General features: G+C 40.7%; 1 protein-coding gene across 1 annotated transcript in view; it reads left to right on the top strand.

The window, feature by feature from the left end:
• Nucleotides 1-17480, top strand: part of astn1 (astrotactin 1) — a 2216244-nt gene that overhangs the window by 307153 nt on the left and 1891611 nt on the right. The window lies entirely within an intron of this gene.

Here is a 17480-nt window from a genome sequence, read left to right as displayed (position 1 = left end):
GACCCTGCAACCACATGGGATAAATGTGGATTTCAACAGCTTCCTCGTTTCCCCTCCCCCACATTATCCCAGTCCCAAGCTTCCAACTCAGCACTGCCCTACGGACCCGTCCATCACTCCCCCCTCTGACCTATCACCTTCTCCCTCACCTTCATCTACCTATCACTTTCTCAGCTCCCTTCCATCCAACCCCATCCCCTCCCATTTATCTCGCAGCCCCCCGACCCACAAGCCTCATTCCTGATGAAGGGCTTATGCCCGAAACATCGATTGTCCTGCTCCTCGGGTGCTGCCTGACCCACTGTGCTTTTCCAGCACTACGCTCTCTTAGGAACAGGGGCCTATTGACCAATGGCACTCCTGTTCTGACTTGGTCAGAGCTCGAGGGTTGCCACTGTTCGTGCTTAATTAGTTTGTAGCAAAGTTCTCCCAGTTTTGAGACCAGTTCCTCAGATGTTTGTGAAGAAATACCTTTGTTTTCTTTTTCTGGTACTGAGAATGATGACTATTTTTCTTTTGCTTTAGCATTTCTGCAGCAAGTATGTTGCAGTTGATTGACTCTGTAGGTCATTTCAGAGGACAGAGTCAACCACTTATTTATGAGTCACATTCAGGTCTGATCAGATAACAGATAGCAGGTTGCTTTTCCTAAAGAACATTGGCGAGTTAGATAGATGTTTGTGTTAAAAATACAAGCTGGTCATTTATGATCCCCAAGAATGAAACAATCTTTGTCTTCCAAACTTGTTCTTGAATTTACTTGAAGTTTTCCATGGGCTTCAAATTCCTGTCCTCAGAGCATTGACTCATTTCACTCGCCTTGTGAAACTACAATATTGCTTTGATCAACTCGTAACAGACTTTACAATCTCAAACATTGTGGCATCTTTTCCATTATTTTGAAGTTCCTTCTTCAACTGCAGTTCAGCCTTGATAATGCTTGACTCATTCCTGGTGCCAGTAAAACAGACATGGGATGGGGTGAGGGGTGAGGGTGACGGTGGGCAGAATCATCCCTATTTTCTACATTTAATTGTCCCCCAGTGATCTTTGTTGAAAAATGCAGCTGTGTGAAGGCAGTGCCTGACTTGACCATAATTTCCTCCGCCAAGTCTGCCTACACTTACTTATGCTGGGTCTAGCATCAATATGACCTGCTTGCACACGATGCCCAGATGCCAAATAGACAGTCAAGACTGGCGCTGATGGAGCAGTTGCCCATATTTTGAGTTTGAAATTTAGGCAGAGAATTCGTTGTTAGATATCTATTCACGCTGGTGTTCAAATTTCATTTGTATCCTAAGAACTGGATTTTCACAGCATTTCAGAGTTTTGAACATGTTTGTGATACCCTGTGGAGTGGTTTTGGGGATTCACTCTATTTCTCAGTTAAGGCTGACACAGTTTGAATCCTTTCTGTTTACAGCTGATGATTTTTTAAAATAGGTCAAGCCCTCACTGTTTACTCTGACAAAACAATTGGGGATACTCCATTTTCATGTTGAGAAACAATATTTGAATTTGGAATAATTGTAAAACTTGTAAAATTGGAGTTTATTTTTAGCAACACTATGATAGGACTTCAGCTGCCTCTAGGCATTAGGGAACACAAATGCAAATTCCTTTCTTGATTGTAGAATTGCTGTGAATAATATCAGAGAGTATGAGAAATCAACAAACTAAAAATGTGAAACTTGTTTGGAGATGTTTCTTTTTTAAGGGGTTGTATCTACAAAAGTATGTCAAGGTAGATAAAGGAAAGACATATTGACACCAAGAGTAGATTATCTGATTAAGAAGAAATAAAAACTAACCAAAGTGATTGTAAAAGGTACAAGTGCATCAATAATGAAATTTGGGAGTTGCAAACTAGCTAACTGACCATAAGTGAAAAGGGACGATCAAAATGAAAGGCTAGCTTCTCAATGGCATCTTGAGGGAAACAAACATTTACTTGACCTTTGAAAATTAGTTCACGGTGTCCTAGAATGGCACAGTAGTAGTGTTCCTACTTGTGGGTCAGAAGGTCTGTATTCAAGTCTTAGCTGCTCTGGAAGTGCATCATAACATATCCAAGCAGGTTGGTTAAAAGAACTGCACATTCACCTGTATTTGTTCAACCTCAGCACCATCCAAAGGGCAAAGCAAAACACTTGACCCCTTCCCAATTGACTCTTATAGTCTCTCGGTACACTGTGGCTGCAGAATGGACAACCAACATGTTGTACTTTGCCAATGATCCTAATTATTTCAATAGCATTTCCCTCTCCTACATTTTCTCCCATCAACAAGCAAAGAGCAGCAACAACATGGGAACTCTAATCCTGCAATGTGCATTCCAAATCAACAAACCGATGAGCATATGTTCTTGTTCATTCATCATCACTGTGTCAAGACAGTTTCACAGACAAAAAGGAATAGGAATAAATTTAAATTATGATTGCTTTTGCCCTCTTAAGCCCGAGACAGTGAGGCATTATTTGATTTACCCTTTCCACTTTTCTCTTCCATCTCTTTCTGAGGTTGGCCAAAGATTTGCAAATTCCTCCAGCAAAACCTTCCGAAATGAAATCTGAGTAGATGAATAAAGTATTTAGTGGGCAAGGAGATTGCTTCTCTATTTCATCCACACACAAACACACACATGCGCGCGAACTCAGAAAATTAAGGGAAGCATGATTAAAATTATAATAAAACAACAATGGGAAAATCTAAAACCAAAACAGAAATTACTGGAGAAACTCAGCAGGTCTGACAGCATTTTTGGAGAGAAACGGAGTTAATGTTCCAGGTCCAGTTCACTGGGCCCAAAATGTTAACATTAATTTCTCTCCATAGTTGCTGTCGGACTTGCTGACTTTGTCCAACGATTTCTGTTTTTGATTTAAATTACAATTTTTATCAAATTCTGAAGAGTTAGAATTCAGTCCATGTGAGTTACAGCCTCCGAGAGGTCAGTGGTCAATATTATTTTCTGCAGTGAATCGGAGGCAAAATGCTTCTTCCAGAAAAAAAGTGTCAGCTTCTTTCCAGCTTCAAATTCAGTCATGTGATAATGTCAAACATTTCAGGTGCTGATGGCCTATCTTGGTGGGCTCACCTGAGGTTCGTTAAGCTAACAATATAGTTTTAGCTCCTCAAATATAGCTTCCATTACGAGGCAACGAAGGAACTGTGAAAGCATTAGTGTCCATTTTAACACAGTCGGTGTTTTTCTTTGTCCAGAGATGAATGAAAGCAAACAGCTTGTCTCTAAGCCTTCTGTGTCAACTTCAGCTAAGATGCCTATTCAATACAGAGAACTCTGAAGCTTCTGGAAGTGGAGTCGAGTGATTGATTTCAGCTACTCTATGAATCCAACAGTTGTCCATTTTTTAAAAGAAACAGAATTTAAACTGAACAATTCTTATCTTCATGGCTTCCGGCAACAATAACAGTATCATAAAACACCTTATTTGGCTATGCCATTACCACAAGGACTCCAATTGTTCGTGGAGAAGGCTTATTATTATCCAAGAACAAACAGGGTTAGCCATTTGTTTTTATTTGAGGGGGAGGGGTGCATGGAGGGCAGTTGTGAGCAAGGTACTATTTACGATAGAACTTAGAATTTACGAATAGTGTTTCAGCAATCTGGAATGGGAATTGAACCTGAAACGTTTAGAAGCAGAGACACTACCAACTACACCACAAGAGCTCCAACTCTTTAGTTTACCAAGGGGAGAAAGATGTTGTGTTAAATTATTCTGCTTTACTGCATGAGTCTGATTACTATTGAATCTCACAGAGGGAAGTAACCAAATGTTGAAGGTCATTTGATATGTTTTCTCCATGATTCAGTATGCTGCCCCCATGGTTTGACATGTAATTCAATATATCTTTTGATGTTGGGTGTCCATGCATATATCTTTCAGATTGCTGTGTTTTATTTGGTTACTATCGTTCTTGATTTCCAGCATCCCTGGTTAATCCTTATTCTCATTTCTCCACACTCTTCAATACAGTAATACTGTATTTATGTTTATATATTTAAAGGTTACTAAATACACCTCTCGGTTGCATACTTTTGTTCTCACATCACCGTCACTTTGATCACTGTACTCTAGAAGGTCTAGAAAACGAGAGCTTGAGCACAGGACAGACACTTGGTGACTGCAAAAATTGTTTTTTAGCTGATTGAAAATGTATTTTTTTATTTGTTTATGGGACATGAGAGTCACTAGCTGGCCAGCATTTCTGCCTGCTCCTAGTTGCCCTTAAGAAGGTGGTGGTGAGCTACCTTCTTGAACTGCTGCAGTCTATGTGTAGTAGATTGACCTACAAAGCTCTCAAGGAGGGAATTCAAAGATTTTGACCCAGCCACAGTGATGGAATGGCGATATATTTCCAAGTCAGGATGGCAAGTGGCTTAGATGAAATCCTAGTGTGGAAACAGACCCTTTGTCTCAACAAGTCTACACCAACCTTCTGAAGAGTCATCCACCCAGACCCATTCCCCTACCCTTTTATTCTACATAACTTGCAGTTGGTGGTGTTCTTTGTATCTGCTACCTCTGTCCTTCCAGATGGAAGTGGTCATGGCTTTGGCAGGTGCTGTCTGAGGATGCCTGTTGAATTTCTGCAGTGCCTCTTGTAACATATGAAGAAAGTTTGAGGACTCTGGGTTTATACTCAATGGAGTTTTGAAGGATGAGGGGGATCTACTTGAAATACACAGAATACTGAATGGCCTGGGCAGAGAAGATGTTGAAAAGCTATTTCCATTGGTAGGAGAGACCAGGACCTAAGGGCATAGCCTTAGAGTAAAGGGAAGACCTTTTAGAACGGAGATGAGGAGAAAGCTCTTCAGTCAGAGAGTGATGAATCCATGGAATTCATCCACAGAAAGCTGTGAAGGCTAGGTCATTAAGTATATTTAAGACTGGAATAGATAGGTTCTTGTATATCAAAGGGGTCAAGTGTTGTGGGGAGAAAGCTGGACAATAGGGTTAAGAATCTTATCAGCTAAGATGGAATGATGGAGCAGATTTGAAGGGCTGAATGGCCTAATTTCTGCTACTATGTCTTATGGTCTTATGATGGTACAAATTCCTGCTACTGAGTGTCAATGGTCAAGGGAATGGGTGCTTGTGGATGTAGTGACAATCAAGTGAGCTGCTTTGTCTTAACTTGTGTCAAACATTCTTATTATTGTCAGAGCTGCACCCATCAGGCAAGTGGGGAGTATCCCATCACATTTCTGACTTGTGCCTTGCACAGGCTTTGAAGAGTCAGGAGGTGAGTTACTCACTGTAGCATTCCTAGGCTCTGACCTGCTCTAGTAGCCACTGTATTTAAGTGGTAAAAACTGATGAAGGGCTTTTGCCCGAAACGGCGATTTCGCTGCACTTTGGATGCTGCCTGAACTGCTGTGCTCTTCCAGCACCACTGATCCAGAATTGTATTTAAGTGGTGAGTCCAGTTGGGTATTCAACATGAAGTTAATCAGGACATTGTTTTATTATTCCGAAATTTAAAAAGTACACAACAAACAGCAACAATTTATTTTTATGTAACACCTTTAACAAAGTAAAATAACCCAAGGTACTTCTCAGAACCTTTTTCAAATAAAATTTGGCACTCAACCACATAATGAATTATTAGGACAGATGTTCAAGACTTGAGTCAAATTTCACTTCTAACATTAATTTTTGTTGTACATGGCCGATTTATCTAAGTGTATTGTGTTATGGGCCAGACTGGACATACTCAAAATATTTTAAGAAGGTAACCTGGAACTGAGCATTTTCTTATTTTAAAAGCTGGTGTGAAGTGCTGTGTTCCAGATGCATTGTGACTGGTCAGAACTACATGATATTAAGCAAGACACAATTTATTTAAACTCGATAGTTAAAGTACAATGAGAAAAGGGGTGTATAAAGTTAAAAATAACACAACACCAGGTTATAGTCCAATGGGTTTAATTGGAAGCGCTAGCTTTCGGAGCATTGCTCCTTCATCAGGGGGTTGTGCAGCACTCTGAAAGCCAGCACTTCTAATTAAACCTGTTGGACTATAACCTGGTGCTGTGTGATTTTTAACTTTGTACACCCCAGTCCAACACTGGCTCCTCCAAAAAAAAGGAAGAGGAGTTTAGAATAACGTAACTGCTGAAAAATTAACCAAATAATAAACACAGTACCTATAACTAAATAACTGTTCCAATATAGTAACTTAACCCTTGGCAAAAAGGGAAGATCCTCACATGCAAGTCTTTAGTCCAGGAGGAAAAAAAAATCAAGAGAAAATTCAGAGAAAATAGCAGCCAAGAGACATTCACTGAAGCTTCAAACTCTTTTGAGACCCCAAAGGCTTCTCATACAACTGAAAAAAAATGAAAACCCAAAAATCCTGATCTGAGAGAGCTGGCCACACACAGTCAGACTGTTAAAATATCCCAAAGCCTCCCTGAGCTGATTACTCTCATGGTACTGGTCAACTGCTCAATTCCTCTGCCTCACAATTTCTCTTCAAATATAAAAAAAACCAAGACAAAATAACTTCTTAAAGTTTCAGCACTATCACAATGGGAACCTTTGTTTATGTGTCCTAACTTTAAATGATCTTAACTCATACACAGCCAGCAAGGATACTTCTAGGTCCTTGCATAGCCATACAACTTTAAGGGAACACAGGCCTTCAACGAAGACAGCAGGATTGAAAGGCAGCGAGGTTTAAAAAGGAAATTCCAAGTACTGGGACTCAGAAATCTGAGTGTGCAGCCATCGCCAATGAAGCAATTATAATCAGGGATGCTTCATAGGTCAATGTAGAACAACCAATCGAACCTCAGACGCTTGAAGATGTAACTGTGCTCAGGAATGATATGACAATGTTGCATTTTGGAAGAATTTTAAGATCATGCTGCTGTTTAACTTTGCGACAGTCTGGAATAGATCTTTAAACACAAAGTTGATGGGTGAATGAAACCCTGTAAATTGTAGAAAAATGATAAAATCTGCTCATTATAGAACTACTCATTACCCTCTGTCACAGCTCACATTTTACATGTGATGAAAATTAAGCCTGATCAAAAGCAAGCCGGAGAATCATTGTGCCAGATTACCACATAGTGGGTGAAGGTAAAAATTAGTTACCATGCTTTGGAAGAAATTGAAGAAACGTGTGGCATTGATATGTGACCAAGCTGTCAGTTTAAAAAAAATTACTTTGTTCTTGGCTTTTTTGAAGAGAGATTGTAAAGGCAGAGACACCGAGGAGTCTAGTGAGTAATATTTAAACAATGGAAGGGGAGTGGCCAGTTCTCCTAGTTCAGGTATTTTCTAGTTATTTTTAGCTGTAGCAGACACAAGATGTTGGAGTCCAGAAGTGTTGCAAGCTTCAGTAAAGGATTCCTCTGACTTTCTCTGACACCTCTCTATGGATGTTGTTCCCTCCTGTCTATAAGAATCTGTGTTTGAATTTACCTTTTTACCAAGGGGTGTGTTTATGGAATGCTACTATATTAGGATAGTTAATTAATTAAGTTGCTGTATCAAGTCGGTTAAGGTTTCCAATAGTTATGTTATTCTAAATTCTGCTTTCTTTTAGAACATAGAACAGTATAGCACAGGACAAGTCCTTTGGCCCACAATGTTGTGCCAAGCATTTATCTTAATCTAAGATCAACCTAACCTACACACCCCTCAGTTTATTGCCATCCATGTGCTTGTCCAGCAGACGCTTAAACGCCACTAATGTCTCTGACTCTACTACACCGCTGGCAGTGCATTCCACGCACCCAACACGCTCTGTGTAAAGAACCGACCTCTGACATCTCCCCAAACCTTCCTCCAATCACCTTAAAATTATACCTCTCATGATGGACATTTCCGCCATGGGGAAAAAGTCTCTGGCTATTTACTCTATCTATGCCTCACATTACCTTGTACATCTCTTTCAAGTCACCTCTCTTCCTAATTTTCTCCAGTGTGAATAGCCCTAGCTCACTCAATGTTTCTTCGTAAGTCAAGCCCTCCAATCCAGGCAGTATCCTGGTAAATCTCCTCTGCATCCTCTCTAAAGCATCTACATCCTTCCTATAATGAGGTGACCAGAACAGGATACAATATTCCAAATATTTAACCAGGATTTGATGAACTGCAGCAAAATCTCATGACTCTTAATGTCAATCACCCTGTTAGTGAAAGCCAAAACGCGTTCTTAACAACCATATCAATTTGGACGACAACTTGGAGAGATCTATGTACGTGGAACCCAAGATCCTGCTGTACCTCCACACTGCCAAGAACCCTGTCTTCAACCCTGCAAAATGAATCACTTTGCATTTATCCAGGTTGAATTCCATCTGTCATTTCTTAGCCCAGGTCCGTAACCTGTCAATGTCTTGTTGGAGTCGAGAGTGTGGTGCTGGAAAAGCACAGCAAGTCAGGTAGCATCTGAGGAGCAGGAGAATCAACATTTCAGGCATAAACCTTTCATCATGCCTAATGAAGGGCTTATACATGAAACATCAACTGTCCTGCTTGTCAGATGCTGCCTGACATGCTGTACTTTTCCAGCACCACACTCTCAACTCTGATCTCTGGCATCTGCAGTCCTCACTTTCTCCCAATGTCTTCTTGTAGTGTCCAACAGCCCATGACACTGTCCACAATGCCATCGACCTTTGTGTTATCTGCAAACTTGCTAACCTGCCCTTCCACTTCTTCATCTATGTCATTTCTAAAAGCTGCAAAGAGCAGAGACCCAAGGACAGATCCCTGCGGGACACCACTGGTCACCAACCTCCAGTTGCTGTCTTCTTTCTACTACCACTCGCTATCTTCTTTTGGACAGCCATTTCTGTATCCAGACAGCCATATTTCCCTGTGTCCCACACCTCCTAACTTTCTGAATGAGCCTACCATGGGGATCTTATCAAATGCCTTTCTGGAATTCATACACACCATATCCACTGTTCGATCTTCATCAACTTGTCTCGTCACATCCTTAAAGAACTCAATAAGGCTTACCCTTACCCCTCACAAAGCCAGGCTGACTATCTTTAATCAAACTCTTTTTTCCAATAGGCATAAATCCTATCTCTCAGGGTCCTTTCCAGTACCTTGCTTACCACAGATGTAAGACTGACTGGTCTGTAATTCCCAGGGATTTCCCTATTCCCTTTCTTGAACAGAGGAACAATATTTGCTCCCTTCAATCATCCAGTACTATTCCCATGGACAGTGAGGATGCAAAGATCATTGCCAGAAGCGCAGCAATCTCGGTCCTCGCTTCCCGTAGTAACCTTGGATATATATGGTCCGGCCCTGGGGACTTATCTATCTTGGTGCTTCCCAGAATTTTGAGCACATCCACTTCCTTAATGTCAATCTGTTCAAGCCTATTAACCTGACCTACAGTGTTCTAGTGAATACTGAAGCAAAAAATTCATTTAGCCTCCCTTACCTCTTCAGACTCCAGTCGCAAGTTCCCTCTACTGATCAGCTCTACTCTCTCTCTCATTATTCTTGTATTCCTCATGTAAGTGTAGAACGCTTTTGGGTTTTCCCTAATTCTTCCTGCGAAGGCTTTCTTGTGCCCCCTAGGAGCTCTCCTCAGTCCATTTTTGAGTTCTTTCCTAGCCACCCTGTAATCCTCTGAAGCTGTGCTAGACCCTTGCTTCCTCAACCTTAAGTAGGCTTCCTTCTTCCTCTTGATGAGAAGCTCCTCTGTTCTTGTCATCCAAGACTCCTTCACCTTACCATTCCTTGCCTGTCTCAGTGGGATAAAGTTATCCACCACTTGCAATAAGTGCTCCTTAAACAATCTCCACATTTCTACTCCATAGCTCCTGTCTAATAACCATGTAATTCCACTAACCCCCCCCCCCACCAACTCCCCAACCCCCAATTAAATACCTTCCCATACTGTCTGCTTCTATCCCTCTCCATGGCTATGGTAAAGGTGAGGCAGTTGCGGTCACTATCACTGAAATGCTCTCCGACGAAGAGATCTGATACCTGGCCTGGCTCACTGCCTAGCACCAAATCCAATATGGCCTACCCCCTAGTCGGCCTAACCCCTAGTCATCCTATCGACATATTGAGTCAGGAATCCTTCCTGGACACACCTGACAAAATCGGCTCCATCTAGATGATCTGCACTAAGGACACTCCAGTCAATATTAAGGAAGTTGAAGTCACCCATAACAACAATGCTGTTACATCTGCACCTTTCCAAGATCCACTGCCCAATCTGTTCTTCCATTTCTCTGCTGCTATTGGGGATGGGGTTCAATAGAAAACACCCAATAAAGTGACTGCGCCTTTACTGTTACTGACTTCCATCCATACTGACTCATGTTTCAACTGTAGTGTTTACATCAATTTTGTTTTGCCTAAAGCCGAGTGGTTTGACCAGATTCAACACACCTCCCTTTAAAATAAGAGAAGGTGAGGGTCTAGGCTACCTTTTTGAAATATCTTAAGGGGGTCTGGTCTGGTCTGTAACAGATGCACTGTAGATGAGACTACAATACATCTGAAATTGCAAGAGTATTGTTTTGGGTTCTGATTTTGACTGATTGTAATTTTCAGAAAACTTGAAAGGAAATCTACTGCACGGAGTAATATAATTTCTGCCTTGCACAACCTCCCAAAGCCAACTAATTCCTTCAATGTTTTTCATCTGTTGATTTTTTTTTGTCTTTCCACCCCGCTCATCCCCGCCCAACCCTTCTCCCAGTTGTCTGATCCTTGATAGGATGTGACTCAGTGCTTGCTGTGATACTAAATTACATTCTAATGCCATCGGACAAATGAAACATCAGATCTCAAAATATACTGATATTAAAGCAGCTTGACAATGCAGAATGGCTTCTCCATGCCACAATTATAAATCCCACTTGCTTTTCAAAGAGATCATAAAATCAAAAAGGCGATGTAGTTTTGATTGGTGACGAAAAAGCTGCATGTATATGTTGTGATTTTTTTTTCTCCCCTAACTAGACAGGCAAAGCATAAAATCAGAAGTTGAAAACTTGGAAATCAGCATTTATTGTGGCTGCACTAGAGCGGAGAGTTGTAGGACAATGTAAGTCATTAAAATAATTAAGCAATTTTCAGGATCAGCAAGTGCTTTCTGAGTAAGAAATAAGCATGAAAAATCTGCTTGTCAGATGCTTATTAATGCAACAGACACACAAATTACATTAGTCCTTTCTAAGGTTTTGGGTTCAAATCCCTGTCCAAACACTTCAGCAAGTAATTCAGGCTGATATTTAGTGCAGTAGTGAGGAATTTCTGCACTGTCAGAGAAAAAGCTGTGGTTATAAGAAGAATCATTAAACTGAGACCCAGTCTGCCCTCTCAAGTGGTTGCAAGTGATTCAACATCATTATTCAAAGATCAGCAAGTGAATTTGCACAGTATCCTGGCCAGTATTTACTTCACACCAACATAAACAAAATAGATTGCCTGATGGTTTATTTCATTTTTCTGTTGGTGTGAGCTTGTTGTATTCAAATTAGTTGTCATGTTTCCAATTTTGCAACCATCACAACACTTCAAAACTCTTCTATAAAGGGCTTTGGCAATGTCTTTAGGCTGATCAAGGTTCCATGTAAGTGCATGCCTTTCTCTTTGTCATTTACTACCCAGGAAGGAAGTTACGATTTTTAATTGTGTTTCCATTGAAGATTCTCCTTTCTCACCTGTCTGAATTGACATGTTTAGAGCTTTCACTTTATGCAGTAAATAGAACTTGATTAGATTCCCTACAGTGTGGAAACAGGCCCTTCGGCCCAACAAGTCCACACCAAACCTCCGAAGAGTAACCCACCCAGATCCATTTCCCGCTGCTCACACTATGGGCAATTTATCATGGCCAATTCACCTGACCTGCACATCTTTGGACTGTGGGAGGAAGCCAGAGCACTCGCAGGAAACCCATGCAGGCACAGGGAGAATGTGCAAACTCCACACAGACAGTTACCCAAGGCTGGAATCGAACCTGGGTTCCTAACACTGTGAAGCAGCAGTGCTAACCACTAAGCCACCATGTCACCTATAATATTGCATAATATTCCCTGCAGCATTCACTTACAGCCTTACATCTGCTCAAGCATTAAATGTAGACTGCCTTTTCTGTTGATCTAGATCTAATATATCAAGTTTTTATGAAGTTATGTTTCACAGGATGTTTACATTCTGTCCTGATACATTAGCTGTGCAGGGTTCAGGTTTTGCGCTGTGTCCTAATCTAAAGTTTTTGACATATAACATTTCATTCTTCTTGTCTTTAGTAACCACTTGTTGACAGTATATTTTTGTTAAAATCTTTATCCTTTTCTACCTTTGTTAAAGAGCATCAGTTGTTTCTTGTGATTAATTTGCTGGTTCTGTGAATTTTCCAGCGTTTTCTTTAATTGATGTGACTTTCAGATTCCCAGGTGCATGAGCATTACGCGTGAATTATGTTAGAGAACCCATGGCCAAATTACTTGAAATATCAAAGCAAAAAATTAACAACCACCCAGTCAAAAAACACCAGGAGCCGTTGTTCCCAGCATACAACTTCATCTATTTATTGTTCATTGCTGTCTATTATCAATTTTCATTGTTATTAAACAATCATCCATGAGTGCCAATGTATCCTTACAAATTTATTAGCCTCAAATGTTGAACTACACCAAATGCTTTATGAAAACCCAACTAAATCACAAGCATTTGATAACTGTCATCCAATAATTTACTTGCATCTTCAAAGAATTCCAGTAAATTTGTGAGGCATGACCCATTGCTTCTAAAACTATGTTAAATACCCTTTATGGCCTCTCAGCTCCTTAGCTGAACATTTGATAGCATCTCGTAAAATGCTCTTGAACATTCTCTTAATAATGTTAGGCTAGCGAGCCTGTTGTTTCCTGATTTATGTCATGCTGTTTTCAAGATCAGCATTATTTTCCCCAACTGTCAGTCTTCAGGTACAGCTCTTGTATTTATGAAGCTCCTAAAAATATTAGCCGAGAACCTCAAACATTTTCCTAATCATTTTTCGAAGATTTTAAATGAATGTCATTTATGTGTTATTTATTGCGGACACTGATTCCGTTGGTGGAATATCAAGACTAAAGGACCTTGATTGAAGGTAAATGGTAACACAGCCAAAGATGAGAAGAGGGAAAATAATTTGCTGCATAGCACGTGGTTACAATATGGACTGCAGTGCCTGAACATGTGGAGGAGGTCAGTTCAGTTGTGGCTTTCAATAGGAAATCCAATAATTATCTGAAGAGAAAGAATTTTTAATGCTACAGATCAAGTCAGCAAGAAGTGAGATCCAGAATGTTCAGCAGGGGAAGATGAATTATATATGACAGCAAGTCAGTAAGGACATTAAAAGCCAGGTAAGGCACAAGGGAATTTGTCGAGGATGGATGGTATTTACTTTAAGGTGAGAAATCTGACGATTAAGGCAAATGAGTCAATTGCTGTCACTGAATTATGGTTAAGCAAAGGGCAAGGCTGGCAGCTCAATATTCCAAGATACAGGATCTTCAGGTGAGACAAGGAAGGAGGCAAAAGGGGAGGAGGTGTTGCAGTTTTGATTTGGGAATCTATTACAACAATAAGAAGGGATATGCCTTAGAAGACTCCTCAAATGAAGTCAAATGGGTCAATTTTAAAAAAATGCAAAAGGAAGCAATCTCGTTTACGAATGATAAAAGAATTGGTACGGTGATAAATAATGAAAAGGATATAGCCAAGCTGGAGAGATGGACAGATCAGTGAGAAATAGAATTCAATTTGGATAAATGGGCAGGACAAATAAGGTAAAGGAATACATGATGAACAGTAGGACATTGGGAAGCACAGAGGATTATAGGGACTTTGGTGCGCATGTACACCAGTTCTTTGTGGTATCAGGCCAGCTGAATAAAGCAGTTAAGAAACATTTGGTTTACATGTGCGCATTAGTTGAGGCATCAAGTTGAAGAGGAGGGCGGTTACGCTGGCAATGTATAAACTGTTCATTAGGCCACAGCGAGATCCTTGTGTGCAGGTCTGGAAATCACGCTATAAATGGGACGTAATAGCACTGGAGACAGTGCAGAAGAGATTTACTTGGATGTTACCTGAGTTCGACAGTTTCAGTTATAAACAGAGATTGCACAGACCAGAGTTGTTTCTTTAGAGCAGAGGAAATTGAGAGGGAATATGATTGAGGTGTATAAAATGATATGGGGCATACATTGCGTCAGCAGAAAAACATTTTTGCCCTTGACGGCGGGGTCAATGACTGGAGCATAGATTTAGGTAAAGGGGTAGATTTTGAGAGGATCATAAAAACATCATAGAATTCCTCCAGTGCGGAAACAGGCCATTCGGACCATCGAGTTCACACCGACCCTCTGAACACCCACCCCCTTGGCCCTGTAACCCTGCATTTTGCATGGCTAATCCATATAACCTGCACATCCCTGCAGCCTATGGACAATTTAACATGGATAATCCACCTAACCCATGCATCTTTGGGTTGTGGGAGGAAACCAGAGCACCTGGAGGAAACTCACGCAGACACGGGGAGAATATGCAAACTTCATACAGACAGTCACCCGAGGGCGGAATCGAACCTGCATCCTTGGGTTCGATTCACCAGCTGGGTGAAAATTGTTTTCACCCAGAGAATGGCGGGAATCTGGAACTCACTGGCTGTAAGAGCGATACAGGCAGAAACCCTCATAACATTTAAGAAATATTTAGATGTACACCTGTGATGCCAAAGCACACAAGATTAGGAACAAGTGTTGCAAAATAGGATTAGAATAATTAAGTGGCTTTTTTTGACCAGGACAGACAAAATGGGCCAAAGTATCTTTTTCTGTGCTGTTGATCTCCATGACTCTAAGTTTATGGCACCAGGTGATAATAATACTGGACATGTTAAGCTGCAGAGTGAAAATGGGCTTGATAGTGTGAGGTAAGGTACAGACTTCATGTATATTTTAATATCATTTATGCTTAAAATTGGATTTTTCATTTTGAACTCATGGGTTTTCTGTATGTCAGAAACTTGTAAGAATTTCTGTAACACTAATGATTTATTTCAAAACATAGCAAGGAAGAAAGACTACCTGAGGAGCAATAGGATTTGTTTACATTGAGAGAAATCTATGAGGGAACAAAGTGAGCAGTTTTGCATTAGGCTCCAGTTTAGAAAGTCAAGATTGCTTTTCCTTTTTATTTTGATTAGGGGAAAGCACCATAGAATGGAGAGAAAAAAATATTTTACTTTCAGTCTGGGACTTTGGCAGGCATCGTGGCTAAAGCTGACATACAAAGTACCTTCAGTCCAACTCTTCCATACTGACCAGATATCCTAAACTGATTGAGTCACATTTGCTAGCATTTGGCCCATATCCTTCCTATTTATATACCCATTCAGATGTTTTAAATGAAGTAATTGTACCAGACTCATTACTTCCTCTGGCAGCTCATTCCATAACCACACCACCCTCTGCATGGAAATGATGCCCCTTTGGTCCCTTTTATATCTTTCTCCTATCACAATAAACTTATGCCCTCAAGTTTTGGACTCCCCTACCTCGGGAGAAAGACCTTAGCTATTCACCTTATCCATGTCCCTCATTATTTTATAAACCTCTATAAAGTCATCCCTCAGCCTCCAACACGCCAGGGAAAACATCCCCAGCCTAATCAGCCTCTCCTTAAAGCTCAAACCCTTCAACCCTGGTGACAACCTTGTAAATCTTTCCTGCACCCCTTCAATTTTCACAACATCTTTCCTATAGCAGGGAGACCAGAACTGATATGTTATACATAAATTTATTGGTTCATTCTATATTGTTTGTGTTTCATTTTCTTGTCAAAACTAAATCTGCAACTTTGTGAGGTTATGTTGTAATAATCACATACTTAAAAACAGAATAAAGACAAAATATGATCTATCAGATTAAAATCTGACTTGTGCAGAAATAAAATTAGCTGGAATCAAAGAAATAGACTATTGGGAGAATTTTCTCAGACTCTGAGTGACATGGGCTATGGTGAGATGAAACATTGAATAAGATGATATATTTAGTGAGTGCTCTTTTGATGTCAAGATCATTTGTCGCATTTTGTACACTTTTCTCAAGCAGCATGATGAGATTCTCTCCAGGCAACGGCAAGTTCCCAATTGATGTTCATCACAAAATGTGTGTGCTGTGTTTGGTAAGATACAGCAAGAACATTTTCTCAAATTCATGGTGAGCAAGTACTCCATCAATTCACCTTCAGCCAAAAAACTGTCAGATTTGGCACCATATCTTTGAATGTTGCAGTTTGGCCATTGTAGTGGCTCATCTCTGGATATATTGGGCCAGTTTTTCTGACGAATTGTAATCTTATGCAGCTTGCAATTTTGGCCCTTTTTATTTTGCTGACTGATATTCTTTTTGTAAAGAACCCCAGTTTATTGCACTAAAAAAACCCTCTAAAAGACAATTTAGATTAGATTCCCTACAGTGTGGAAACAGGCCCTTTGGCCCAACAAGTCCACACCGACCCACCGAAGCATAACCCACCCAGACCCATTTACCCCTTCACCTAACACTACAGGCAATTTAGCATGGCCAATTCACCTGACCTGTACATTTTTGGACTGGGGAGGAAACCGGAGCACCTGGACGAAACCCACACAGACACGGGGGGAATGTGCAAACTCCACACAGAGAGTCGCCTGAGGCGGGAATTGAACCCGGGTCTCTGGCGCTGTGAGGCAGCAGTGCTGACCACTGGAGCCCATTTAGAATTATCATAACATAAACAGCAAGAATGAAGAGTCAGCCCTTTTCCCAGCCATATCCTTGATGGAAACCCAATCTGAATAAAAACATAGAAAATAGAAACAGGAGTAGGCCATTTGGCCCTTCTAGTTTACTCTGCCATTAAACTTAATCATGGCTAATCATCCAGCTCAGTACCATGTAGCTGCTTTTACCTTATACGCTATACCTTTAATACCTTTGGCACTATATCCAAAAGTATTTGCTCCCTCCACCACCAACACTCAGTAGCAGCGTGAATTAACCATAAGATCCACTGCAGAAATTCCTTATACAGCACCTTCCAAGCCCATGTCCAACTCCATCTAGAGGGACAAAGGCAGCGATACATGGGAATACCACCACCTGCAAGCTTCCTGTCAAGCCACTCGCCACCCTGTCTTGGAAATGTATTACCATTTCTTCATTGTCACTGGGTCAAAATCATGGAATTCTTTAAGGCATTGTGGGTCAGCCTAAAGCACATGGACGGCAGTGGTTCAAAAAGGCAGCTCACCACCACCTTCTCAAGGGTAACTAAGGATGGGCTAAAATGCTGGCCAGTCAGCTGTGCTCACATCCCACAAATTAATAATAAAAAAAGCACCTAACTTTAAGATTTCTATTCTCTTGACTTTTTCCCATGTTGATGACTGATAGACGGCCAGCT

Source organism: Hemiscyllium ocellatum, chromosome 9 (assembly GCF_020745735.1).
Source record: "Hemiscyllium ocellatum isolate sHemOce1 chromosome 9, sHemOce1.pat.X.cur, whole genome shotgun sequence".
Classification (NCBI taxonomy): Eukaryota; Metazoa; Chordata; class Chondrichthyes; order Orectolobiformes; family Hemiscylliidae; genus Hemiscyllium; species Hemiscyllium ocellatum.
The sequence above is the reverse complement of the archived record's forward strand: the minus strand, read 5'-3'. Positions and strand labels throughout refer to the sequence as shown.